The sequence below is a fragment of the Zalophus californianus genome, chromosome 17 (genome assembly GCF_009762305.2).
Source record: "Zalophus californianus isolate mZalCal1 chromosome 17, mZalCal1.pri.v2, whole genome shotgun sequence".
Lineage (NCBI taxonomy): Eukaryota > Metazoa > Chordata > Mammalia > Carnivora > Otariidae > Zalophus > Zalophus californianus.
The window spans coordinates 50,810,772-50,823,896 of record NC_045611.1 but is presented as its reverse complement, the minus strand read 5'-3'; positions in this window follow the sequence as shown (position 1 = coordinate 50,823,896).

Below are 13,125 nucleotides of genomic sequence, written 5' to 3'. Positions count from 1 at the left end.
ATCCAGGAACCCTCACTGACCCCAAGTCCCAGCCCAAAGGAAGACCAAAGCCATCCTTCACCTCATCTCACGTGGCCTTCCCTCCAGACCACTCATGAGCCCTGCTCCTTACAGAGGGTTCCTGTTGCTGTCTGTGTGCATGATCAACTTTATTTCACATATTGGTGCCTGTGTGTCATCTGTCCCACACCAATGGAAGATTCCTGGCAAGGAGCTGTCCAGCCTCCCAACAGGAGACACTAGACCCTCAAATAAAAAGCTCCACAGCCAGCTGCCCTCTTGAGCCAGGCCTCACCCCTCTGGTTGTCACTGTTTCTTGGGATGTACTGGTCCTAGAGCTCTATGAGGACAAGGACTAGGGCTGCCCTGGCCAACGCCACGTACCCAGTTGTTGGGGATTCTGTCTCTTTCTCCTCAGGATGCTCAGGGTCTCAGAGGAAAGAAGAGTATCTCCCAACCCCCATCCTGGGGTTGGGGTCTTCTCTCCCCCTGGGTCCCAGGATACAAGGAAGACCCCAGCAGGAGGACCCCCTGCAGGTCACAGACATGGGCTGGACTGCCACTCCCAGCCCACCTCCCTCAGTCCGGGGCCAGCCCCTCCAGAAAGGACAGGAAGGTTCTGACCTCAGACACCCCTGGACAGTCCCCCGGTGCAATGTTCCCACAGCTCTTGGGTGCGGCTGGCAGATCTGTACTTTTGGAAGGTGAAACAGAAAAGGACGCTTCCTTTCCTCCCGTTACTGGCTTCCCCACTGGCTTCCCACTTTGCTCCAGGAGGAAGTAGCCAACTCTCCCTCCTGGCCGCGTGAGGGCATTACTTCCATTATAGCTCAGAAGGCCCGCCCCCCCCAACCCCCCAGGCCAGGTGAAAAGCAAGAAGTACCTCTTTACACCCACTTGTACAAGAATATTCACAGCAGAATTACTCCTAATAGCCTCAAACTGGAAACCTACATGTCTATCATCTGATGAATGGATGTTGTGTGGGTCTCAGCCTCCAACAGTGATGCTACCTGCTAGGAATGCCTGAGGCACTCACCTGGGCCCATACATGTGTGTGGGGGTGAGCCCCCACAAGCGTTTCCCCAACTGGAGCCAATGTTGTGGCTGGACCAGCCCTTGTGGTTCTTATTAAGATCACAGGGCACACCTTAGCAACAACCACCAGAGAACTTTGAATAAGATTTATTGCTCGCAAGTCCTGGGGGGTACATGGCATGCCTAGGGCCACAGAGTGAGTGAGGTCCCCACTAGCAAGAGAGGGAAGATGCATGCACCCGGGGGCTCCGCCTCTGCTAGGGGCGGAGGATGGAGGGTATAGGTTTTCACAGGTTCACTCTTTATTGGAGAATTTAAAGCATAAGAAGGTCACTCAAGCAGCCAACTATCTCAGTCACCCCCGAGTTTCTAAAGGCCAACTCCATAGTTGGAGGTAGCCTGATTTCTTATCTGGTCATTTTTTTTCTCTGAAATTCCGTATTTCTAATTCCACTCTCCCACACAGAAACCAGGGTTCCTCCCAAGACATCAGTGGATGTGGTCATGTGCTCAGTCCTAAACACAAAACGATTATGCCATAGGAAGATTTTTGTTTGGATAGTCTGAATCACCGACGTTTCTCATACGTCATCATAAAGCAATTGCTACCACTTTGTTTTAAGCTTATTACCCTGTATTTACTCTTAATATTTGTGTTGCTTTTCCTTTGACATCATTCTCGTCCAGCTCAATTTATGACTTTTTGAATGATGTAAAGCTGGGATCTAAATATTTTCTTTCAATTAGTAGCCCATTGGCCAATGCAGTTGACCCCCACACCACCGCTTACTGGCTGGTGGGGCACAAGCGGTGAGGCCAGGCTTGGGTTTGGGATTCCAGGAGAGGCGAATTTTTTTCTCCCTAGGTTAGGCGATTCCTGTCTGGTCCACGCTCAGGCCAACCCTGCCCCCACGCCCGATGCCCACCAGGGGGCGCGGCAGCTCTGTCCTCCCTCCCCTGGGCAGGTGGAGACAGGTGGGACTCAGGCTCAGTGCTGATGCCTCCTTCCCTGTGCATCCTGTATGTCCCTGTCCCATACCCGGGTGAGGTCGATGCAAGAACCCCGAGCCTTGTGATAAAGATGGGATTTTATTCAGTGAAACCAGGAGATCATGGTGAGTATCTTGAAGTTTGTTCATAGGTGGAAAAAGTGTGTATACCTTGCCACCTCTGGAAGCAGAGAAGGGACCCCATGTCCACCATTTCTGACGCTTCCCAAACCTTCAAGCTCCAAGGATGACAGTCCACGTAAAATTGCAAAATTTATGAAGGGCCTTGTGTTTTGCATCTGGCAAGAAAAGGGCCTAAGTCATGAAAAATGTGTCAGAAACGGGTACCCCATGCCAGCCTGGGGATTGTGCCTAATGAATTTGGCTGTAGGGGTAAGCGTCAGGGCCCTGGGGACTTCCCAGAGTGAACTCATCCCTCACAACTGTCCAGAATCAGAGAAAGGGGAACAGTCACCCTACACAGGATAGATTCAGGCTGAGCGTCTCCTGTTCCCAAACACCACTCCATGTCCTGGGTCTAAGTCAACAAACAGACACTGCTCACCAGGCTTATTTAAGAAGTAGAATCCAGCAGGTCCTCTGATCACCTGATCCTCTGCTGACACTGAAGAAGGACAGAGAAAGCAAGCGTGAGAGAGAGACAGAGATGGAGGGTCACACAGAACAGAACGTGGGCAGGGCAGTGGAAAAGAGAGACCCAAGAAGGACATGCTCCCCTCCTGCCCCACATCGCCCGTTTCTGACCTGCTCTCTCCAGCCTCTGTGCCGCAGAGCAGCATTCTCCTAACTATGGATCTCACCATGTTAGTAGGTGATAGAACCACTTGAGTTGGTCATGAATGAGATATCGCTTTTATTTTTTTATTTTTTGAAGATTTTATTTGAGAGAGAGCAAGAGAGAGCATGAGCTGGGGGGAAGGCAGATGGAGAGGGAGAGGCAGACTCCCCACTGAGCATGGAGTCTGACACGGGGCTCGATCCCAGGACCCTGGTATCATGACCCGAGCAGAAAGCAGACACTTAATGACTGAGCCACCCAGGCTACTTTCTGACCAATTTTCAGAAAGCCAGTATGTCAGGACAGACATGTGGAGTTAGATACACCCTGAACACAGTGCTTTCATTCACCCATCCACCCATCCATCCATCCACCCACCCATCCACCCACCCACCCACCCACCCACCCACCCACCCATCCACCCACCCACCCATCCACCCATCCATCCATCCATCCATCCATCCATCCACCCACCCACCCACCCACCCATCCACCCATCCACCCATCCACCCATCCACCCATCCACCCATCCACCCATCCATCCATCCATCCATCCATCCATCCATCCATCCATCCATCCACTCATCCATTCATTCACTCGGTATTCCCCGAGCACCTGCTCTGTCACCAGCCCTGTGCTAGTTGGTGCTGGGGACATAGTAGTGACTTAGCCCCAGGCCCTGTCCTTTTGGTTCTTACGGCCAGTGGGGGACACAGGCCACCCCAAACAATAGTGACCCATAGTGAGTAGGGTTGGGAAGGAGGGCCAAGGGCATCAGGGATGGCTTCCTGGAGGAAGGGAGATCTGAGCTATGACTTGGAGTGAGCAAGAACCGACGGTCTCAGTGGGGCTCAGCCCTAGGAGGGCAGAGGGCAGGGCCAGTCACCCTCTGGGCCTCGGCGAGGATTTTGGACTTAACTTCACAGGGTCCTCAGCAGGGGTGGAAATGGTGAGGTTTCAGTCTGTGATTGATCCCCCTCCAGTGAGGGGAGTGGACAGGAGGATTGAGACAGGAGGCAGGAAACCAGGGAGGAGGCTTCTGAAGCAGAAACAATTGTGCAATTACCAGAGTCCTCGCCAAGGGCTGGGGGACAGCACGTTCCCCTCCCAGCCTCATTCTCTCCTGCTCTCCAGGTCTCCCCTCTCTTTAGCTAACTGCAAGGTAGAAAACTGTTTTCCAAACTGTGGATCAGGACATTCGCTCAAAATGTAAAAGCAGTGAGTGTCATGATGGGTACTTTAAAAATATAAAGAGAATAGACTAGAAATAGAATTGTATGCACTGCAGAGAATCTTGACCATTACTGGGTAATGAAACTTTCTTTTGGACTGTAAGCCATACAATGATGTAGTATCTACTTCTCCTAGTGAGTTGCATACAAATGGTTAATAAGCACAGGGACACCAGAGGCTCCAGGCACAAGCTCGCTCTTCTTTCCTAAGAGCCACTGATTTAGCTGCCCCATCACTTCTAAAAAATGGATTCAGGGGCGCTGGGTGGCTCAGTCGGTTAAGTATCTGCCTTCGGCTCCGGTCATGATCCCGGGGTCCCAGGATCAAGCCCCACATCAGGTACCCTGCTCAGCGGGGAGCCCACTTTTCCCTCTGCCCTTCACCCCCCTCATGCTCTCGCTCTCTCTCAAATAAATAAAATCTTTAAAAATAAATAAAATAAATAAAAAATTGATTCACTCTCACATCCTTGGTCCCAGGTGTTTCCTGGGGAGGCTGAAGGTAGGCTCAACATAACCGTGAGTCTTCATGCCCCTCCCCTTTCAGCGGCTCGGCCTCCTCTGTTGTCCTGTGAGTCTAGTAGGTTCCCCAGGTGGGGGGTAAGGGTGTCCATCAAAGTCCCAGTATAAAGTCCCAGACCCAGCTCTGGGGCTGCTTTGCCCTCAGCTGCTCTGGAGCCAAGAATCGAGAACCGTGGTGCCCAGGATCTTTGGTAAGGATCCATGGGGCACTCGGGTCCCAAGCTTCTGTCTCGTCACATCCCTAATGTACCTCTGAACCTCAAATGTAATGCTCTCTTGCCTGTTCAATTCTTGGCTTCCTATTTGGTAATCATCCCCAGGGGATCTCTGACTGCACCTCAGTCTCTCCCCTGACCTGCAACTGTTAGACCCAGCCCTTCCCGGAGCCCTCCCTGCCACCCCGAGTCCGTGTCAACATCCACTCTGAGATGTGGCCCACAGTGAATGCAGCTCAGTGACCATCTTCTTCTGTACCCTGGTGCTGATACTCTCTCCATCATTCTCATGCCGCTCTGCTTCTCAGCTGCCGCCTTCCATTCTGAACTCCTGAGCTCAGGTTCAGAAGGACTCGAAGGTGAGAGCAGGTGTAGTGTGGAGGAAGGAGATGGTACCATGGATGGAGGTGGGGGCTCCAGAGGTCCTAGGCTAATCCTTGGAATCCAATCCAGCTCTGACTCCCCCGGATACTGGACTGTGGATGTAGCCACTGGTGCTTAGGTATAGAGCCCTACAAACCTCTTGGAGCGGTGGTGAGGGGACCTTCCTACCCTCTAAATGGGCCTGCCTCTGTGGCTCCAGCTGCACCTTCTGCCTCTCCTTCCACTGTTTCCCCAAGTCCTTGAGCTCTCAGATCAGGCTGTTGGGAGGTGGAAGGTCCCAGGCATGAAGCCCAATTGCACCCAGATCTGTGCCCAAGTTAGGGGCTTATTCCAGTCCAGACGCAGGGAGGAAGGAGAAGTGGATGGAGTTTTGTCATCTATGGTCCAACCAGATGAGCAATGCCTGCTACCTTCATAACACTTCCGTTTGGGTAACTACGTCTCTCTTACCTCCTTCCCTGTATTCCCTTCCCCTCTCCCCTCTCTTCTTCTCTCTCTCACGTTGAAGAAAAGTCACCCAACCATCTTCCAGAATTGTTTTTTATCTGAGCCACCCTAGGATTGGAGCCAGAGGCCACCTCATACCCATTTAATGTTGCTCCCCATTCCCCCTTATCCTTACCCCTGGCAACCACCAATCTGCATTCCGTCTCCATGGATTTTCCTATTATTTTAGACATTTCGTATGAAGGGAATCAATCCTACCATATGTGGCCTTTTACGTTACTTTCGTCTTTCACTTTGCATATTTTTGAGATTTATTGACACTGTAGAATTTATCAGTACTTCCTTCCTTTATAGAGCTGAATACTATTCCACTGTGCGTAGATCCCACAACTAGTTTATCCATTCATCTGTTAATGGACCTTTGGGCTCTTCCCATCTTTTGGCCACTGGGAATGGTGCTGTTACGAATATGTGTATACACATATTTGTCTTGAGTACCTGTTCTCAGTTCTGTGGGGTAAGGACCTAGGAGCAGAATTGCTGGGTCAAAGGGTAATTCTATGTTTAACTCTCTGAGGAACTGTCAAACTGCTTCCCACTGCGGCTAAACCATTTTATGTTCCTATCGGCAATGTAACGAGAGTTCAGATTTCTCTACCTCCTCTCCAATCCTTGTTATTTTCCACTTTTCTTTTTATTACAGTCATCCTAGTGGGAGTGAAGTGATATCTTGTAGTTTTAATTTGCATTCCCTTGGTGAACAGTGATGAGTATCTCTTCGTGTGCTGATTGGCTGTCTCTACATCCTTTTTGGAAAAGTGCTCAGATACTTTTCCCACTTTTAAATTGTAGTGTCCTTTCATTATTGAGTTGTAAGAGTTTTTCAGCATATTCTGGATACTCATCCCTTATCATATATGTGATATGCAAATATTTTTCTCCCATGACATGATTGTCTTTTCACATCCTTGATATTTTGTGTGTAGTACATAGGTTTTCAATTTTGACAAATTCTATTTTTTTGTCTCTTGGGCTTTTGATGTCATAGCTAAGAAAACACTGCCTAAGCCAAAGTCCTTAAGATTTACTCCACTGTTTTCTGCTGAGAGTTTTACAGCATTAATTCTTATATTTAGGTCTATGACCAATTTGAAGTTAATCTTTGGGTACAGTATGTGGAAGGGATCCCTCTTCTTCTCCTTTCTCTCCTCCATGTCCTTCTTAGTCTCTTTTTGCATACAGACACCCAGTTTTCCCAGCACCATTTGTTGAAAAGATTATTCTTGTCCTTATTTGTCATAGCACTTTTGTTGGAATTTAATTGACCATAAATATACGGGTTTATTTCTGGACTGTTGATCCTGTTCATTGATCTATATGTGCATCTCTTAGGTCATTACCACACTGAATTAACTACTGAGGCTTTGTAGTAAGCTTTAGAATCATGGAGCGTCAGTTCAAAAATTTTGTTCCTCTTTGCTTTGGCTATTCTGAGTCTCTTACATTCCAATATGAATTTCAGGATCAGCTTGTTAATTTCTGCAGAGAAACCGGCTGGAATTGTGATAGGGATTGCATTGAACTTATAGGTCAACTTGGGGGCACTGGCATCTTAACAGTATTGTTTTTCAATTTATGGACACGGATGTAGTTCAACTTATTTACATGTTCTTTAAATCCTTTCAACAGTTTCATGGTTTTCCGTGTACACGTTCTGCATTTCTTTTGTTAAATTTATTAACAAGTATTTTATTATTGTTGGTACTGTTGTAAGTAGAATTATTTTAATTTTTTAAAAAAAAGATTTTATCTATCTATCTATCTATCTATCTATCTATCTATCTATCTATCTATCTATCTGAGAGAGAGCACAAACAGGGGGAGTAGCAGGCAGAGGGAGAAGCAGGCTCCTCAATGAGCAAGGAGCCTGATGTGGGACCCTGGGATCATGACCTGAGCCAAAGGCAGATGCTTAACCCACTGAGCCACCCAGTTGTCCCTATTTTCTTAATTTCAATGTCAGATGGTTCTTTGCTAATGTATACAATGGGTTTTTATATGTTGGTCTTGTACCTTGCAACCTTGCTTACTTCGTCTGTTAGTTCTATAGTGGTTCTATAGTTCTTAGTAGCTTCCTTAAGCATTTTTAATGTACAAGATGATCATGTCATTTGCTAACAGAAATAGTTTTACATCTTTTTTTCCAATCCGATTTTTTTTTCTTTTCTTGCTTAATTTCTCTGGCTTGAACTTCCAGTGCTGTATTAAATTGAATGGTGAGAGTGGATATACTTGTCCTGTTCCTGATGTTAGGGGGGAGCACTCAGTCTTTTGGCATTACAGCAAGCTGTGGGTTTTCTTGTAGATACCCTTTATCAGGCTGAGAAAGCTCTCTTCCTTCCCAGTTTGTTCTTTGTTGTTGTTCTTTTTAATCATGAAAGAATGTAGATTCTGTCAAATGCCTTTTCTGTATCATTTGAGATAATCATGTTTCCCCCCACCATATTCTACTAATAAGGTTTCTTATGTTGATTAATTTTCATATGTTGAACCAACCTTGCATTCCTGGGATAAATCCCACTTGGTCATGGTGTAGAATTCTTTATACAAGCTGCTGGATTTTGTTTGCTAGTATTTTTTTTGAGAATTTTTTAGTTTATAGTCATAAGAGATATTGGTCTATAGTTTTCTTTTCTTGTGGTATCTTTGTCTGCTTTTGGTATCAGGGTAATATTAACCTCATAAAGAGAGTTGGAAAGTTCTGTTATTTCATTTTTTTTAAGTTTATGAATGATTGGCATTAAAGATTTTTTCTTGGTCATTTTAGCTAAAGGTTTATCAATTTCGTTAATTTTTTCAAAGACCACACTTTTGATTTTATTGAATTTTTGTTTTTTCTCTTCTCCCACTTCATTTATTTTCTTTGGTATCTTCACTATTTCCTTAGTTCTTCTCCTCTGGGTCTGTTTGCTTTTATTTTTCCAGTTAGAAGACTAAATTATTGCTTTGAGAGCTTTCTTCTTTCATCACTTAGGTGTTTATGTCTATAAAGTTCTCTGTCATTACTGCTATAAGCTATATGCCATATGTTTTGATACAGTGTGGTTTCATTTTCATTTGTCTCAAACTATTTTTTATTTTCCTTTGTGATTTTTTTCTTGATCCACTGGTTATTTTACTTAGGAGTTGGGTTTTAAATTGCCACATACTTGTGAGTCTCCCAAATTTCCTTCTGTTATTTATTTCTCATTTAGTTCCACTGTGGTCAGAGAACATACTTTGTAGGACTTCAATCCTTTTACGTTATCAAGGCTTTTTTAAATGGCCTAGAATATAGCATATCCTGTAGAATGTTACGTGCGTATTTGGGAAGAATGTGTATTTTGCTATTTTGAAGTGTTCTACAGATGTCTGTTAGTTTTAGTGGGTTTCTAGTGATTTTCCAAGTATTCCATATTCTTTTTTTTAAAGATTTTATTTATTTATTTTGACAGAGAGAGAGAGAGAGAGACAGTGAGAGAGGGAACACAAGCAGGGGGAGTAGGAGAGGGAGAAGCAGGCTTCCCGCTGAGCAGGGGCCTGATGCGGGGCTTGATCCCAGGACCCTGGGATCATGACCTGAGCTGAAGGCAGACGCTTAATGACTGAGCCACCCAGGCGCCCCAAGTATTCTATATTCTTGATGACCATCTATCTGCCTTATTGTTCTATTACTGAAAATGAGGGTGGTGAAGTCTCCAGCTAGCATTGCTGAATTGTCTTACCTTGTTTGTTTAGAACTCAAAACCTTTATTTGTGCCTTAAAGAGGAAGAAAAGTGATTAGTAATCACAGGCATGATGCAAAAGGACTAGTTCTTACAATATCCCAACAGCATACCCAAACATATTTCCCCATATGTGCATGACTAATACTCACTAAATTCCAATGACAAAAGCTGTATTATGCCTAAGTCACTGGTAAAGAACTGAACTATTGTGCCAACATATTTTTAAACATTAAAAAAAAAAAAAAAAGCCCAGAAGCCAGAAAAATCCCAAGGGCAAAAAGCGTAACGGATTTTAAACTTTTAAAGTGAAATTTAAGGGGAAGTGGGACATGATAAAAAGCCACTGTTATTACTTAGCAATTCAATAAATGCATCTCACAAACAGCTATTATCATAGAAGGCTTTAAAACCTTTCCCTGAAGTTTTATAAGCAGACCACATCTAGTAAAGGTCCCTCCTCCCCCAGTTTTATTCCCCAAAATGATTTTGGCTGGTACTTTCCCCTCTAGTAGTGGATCATTTTTTTTAGGAGATTTTATTTATTTATTTGAGAGAGAGAGAGAGAAATAGCGTGAGCGTCAGGAGAGAGGCAGAGGGGGAGGGAGGGAGGGACAAGCAGACTCTGTGCTGAGCTCAGAGCCTGACATGGGGCTACATCTCATGACCCATGAGATCATGACCTGAGCTGAAATCAAGAGACGCTTAACTGACTGCACCACCCAGGAGCCCCTGCTACTTATTATTATTATTACTATTATTATTAAATATTTTATTTATTTGAGAGAGAGAGAGAGAGTGAGTGGTGGGAAGAACAGAGGTGGGGCTTGATCTCACAATCCTGAGATCATAACCTGAGCCAAAATCAAGAGTCAGATGCTTAATGGACTGAGCCACCCAGGCGCCCTGTTATTATTAACATTATTATGATCTGCCCTCTAGAACCATACCCTCTTTGGATCCTCACAACAACCCCCTGAAAAGAAATTGCAACTGTTGCTCTCCTCTGATTCCCTTCTGGAGTTTAAGGAGCCTGTGCACTTCTGCTAGGTCATGTGACAACTGTGAGGCTGATTCCAAATAGCTTTCCACAGAGTAAACAAAGTGGTTTGGGACAGAATCTCTTGAAACTTCTAAGGATAAGGTACTTGGGAAATACAGAAATACCAGGTGTTTTGTCGGGGAAAAAGCTTAAAATAAATGGAGAGAGCCACCCTCTCTGATTGCACCTTAACCAAAAATGCCCAATCATGCCGAAGGCCAGCAGCATTTTAGAACCACAACATGGAGTGATCCTCAGAGATGCCTTCACTATCTGATACGCAGTAGCCCAGGAGGGGCCAGAGGTTATGGAATAATGGGACATTTTCCATTTGCAAGTGTAGAAGATGAAACCATAGCCTCACCTCCTGTTTCATCCATATAATCCCATTGTTACCTGCCTCTACATGCTTTCAAAATAAAGACAACTGCGGAATATGTGAATCACTACCCCAGTCATGTGAGTGCATCTCTAAAATCCCTTCATGCCCCATTCCTTCTTTCCCATCTCCTGTATCTCTCCAACTCCATCCACAGTCAGGGAGAGTCCAGAAGCTGCAATACAAGTAAGGGGAGCTCCACCTCCAAGACAATTCAAGCCCAATCATATCCCCAAAGCATCTCTGCACCCAAATTCTCTCCTTGTCAATCTCACCTCAGCTTCCTTCCTCTTCTTCTTCACCCTCTCAGTATCTTTAACACCTGCCCCACCCTCTCTCCCAACTGGGCAACTTCACTGCATTCTTAGAATCCTAAGCTATGGCATCCCAAGAGTTTTCCCTGCATTCTCTCCTGCAGGGAAAGACAGCTGCTCAGGCCCAGCTGTCTGAACTCTCACCTCCTTCAGGAACTAGACCCTATGCAGAGATGGCCCCAAACCCAAGCCTGTAGAGAAAATCTGGGTGTAAGTCTTCCCCATACTGGCCTGTCCTTCCTGAGGTCAGTCAGCCCAATGGCCACATTCCAGAAGCCCCATCCTCAACCTCCTTTCCCTCTCCTCCAGCTCCTGTCTGTGTGTTAGCCTTCCTTCTCCTCCAGTGCTCAAAGACAGTCACAGGTGAGTACAAGAATGGGGAGGAGTGAAGAGGTTCAGGGCTCCCCTTGGGAAGTGGGGTCATGGTTCACAGAGCTCACACCAGCAATGTCTGCTCAGACGCCCCTACTGGCCCAGAGGCGTGGCTGTGCCATCAGGCGCCCAGGTGTGGGGACAAGATCTACAACCCCTTAGAGTACTGCTGTCATGATGACACTATCCTGCCCCTGAACCGGACCAACCTCTGTGGCCCCAACTGTACCTTCTGGCCCTGCTTTGAGCTCTGTTGTCCTGAGTCCTTTGAGGAGAAGTAGGTTATAAAGTTGAAGGTTCTGGGTGTAAATGCTCAATGCTATTCCTCCCCCATCTCTGGGGACTATGAGAGGTAAGGACCTTGCCCCTGGCTACGGAATGGGGGTGGGGGTGGGGAGAGAGAAAGGAGGCAGGGAGTTTGGGTGTCCAGGCCACTCCCCTTGAGGAAACCCTGCCCACTTAATCTCCAGCAGTGGTTCAACTCTTAACATTCGTCTCCTTGCCTGCGCTTCATAATTTCTTGGTTCCTCCTTCTTTGCAGCAGAAAGATGTTTTCTCATTGAGAAAGATACCAAAGAAAATCAATTTCCCCTACGGCGGCTTGGAAAGGAAGGCTGGGGCAGGCATCGGGGTCTGCGCGGTGAAGAGCCTGGGGTTCACACCTTTGAGAGGCCTTGTCTGACGACCATGTTCCCAAATGCTCCATTTTATGGTCTGCCCACTGTCTCAGTCATTGCTCCTTGTCCTCCTGCCCCTCCATCGTCATTCTCCACCCTTGCTGATACGTGTTAGTCAATCACCTCAGGGAGGTGCCCTGTCCCGGGTACCCTTGATCTAGGAAACACCTTTTGTGATTAAATATCCATGGGCTTCTGTTGCAAAACTAATATATTCTTCAGACCCTAACTTATCCAGAGAAGATTTTCCAGCAGGTACCAGACTTGCTTGGACTTCTTCTGTATGGCCTCCTAACTTAAGAGATATGACAGATGCCAGCAGGCCTTGCTGGGCAACTCCTAGTTGCTGGGTTCATTATGCTTCAAGTCACTAATGACATGTCAGTATTTGCTTTATATATTTAGGTCCTCCGGTGTCAGGTACATAGCTATTTACAATAGTTATATACTCTTGATGAAGTGACTCTTTTATCCTTATAGTATGACCTTCTTTCTCTCTTGTTAGTTTGGGAGGGGACTTGGGGGGGGGGTTGATCTCTTTTACAGTTTTTGACTTAAAGTCTATTTTGTTTTATATAAGTATAGCTACCCCTGCTCTCTGTTGGTTTCATTTGCATGAAATTATCTTTTTCTGGGGCGCCTGGGTGGCTGAGCTGTTGAGCGTCTGACTCTTGGTTTCAGCTCGGGTCATGATCTCAGGGTCATGAAGTCCAGCCCTGCATCCAGCTCCATGCTCAGCATGGAGTCTGCTTGAGATTCTCTCTCCCTCTGCGCCTCCCCTCACTCATGCTCATGGACTCTCTCTCTCTCTCAAAATAAAATAATAATAAAAAATTACCTTTTTCTGTGCCTCCACTTTGAGCCCACATGTGTCCTTAAAGTTATTTTTAATACTTTTGTCCTTCAACCTTTATACTAGAGTTAAGTATCTTGTTGACAGCATATAGTT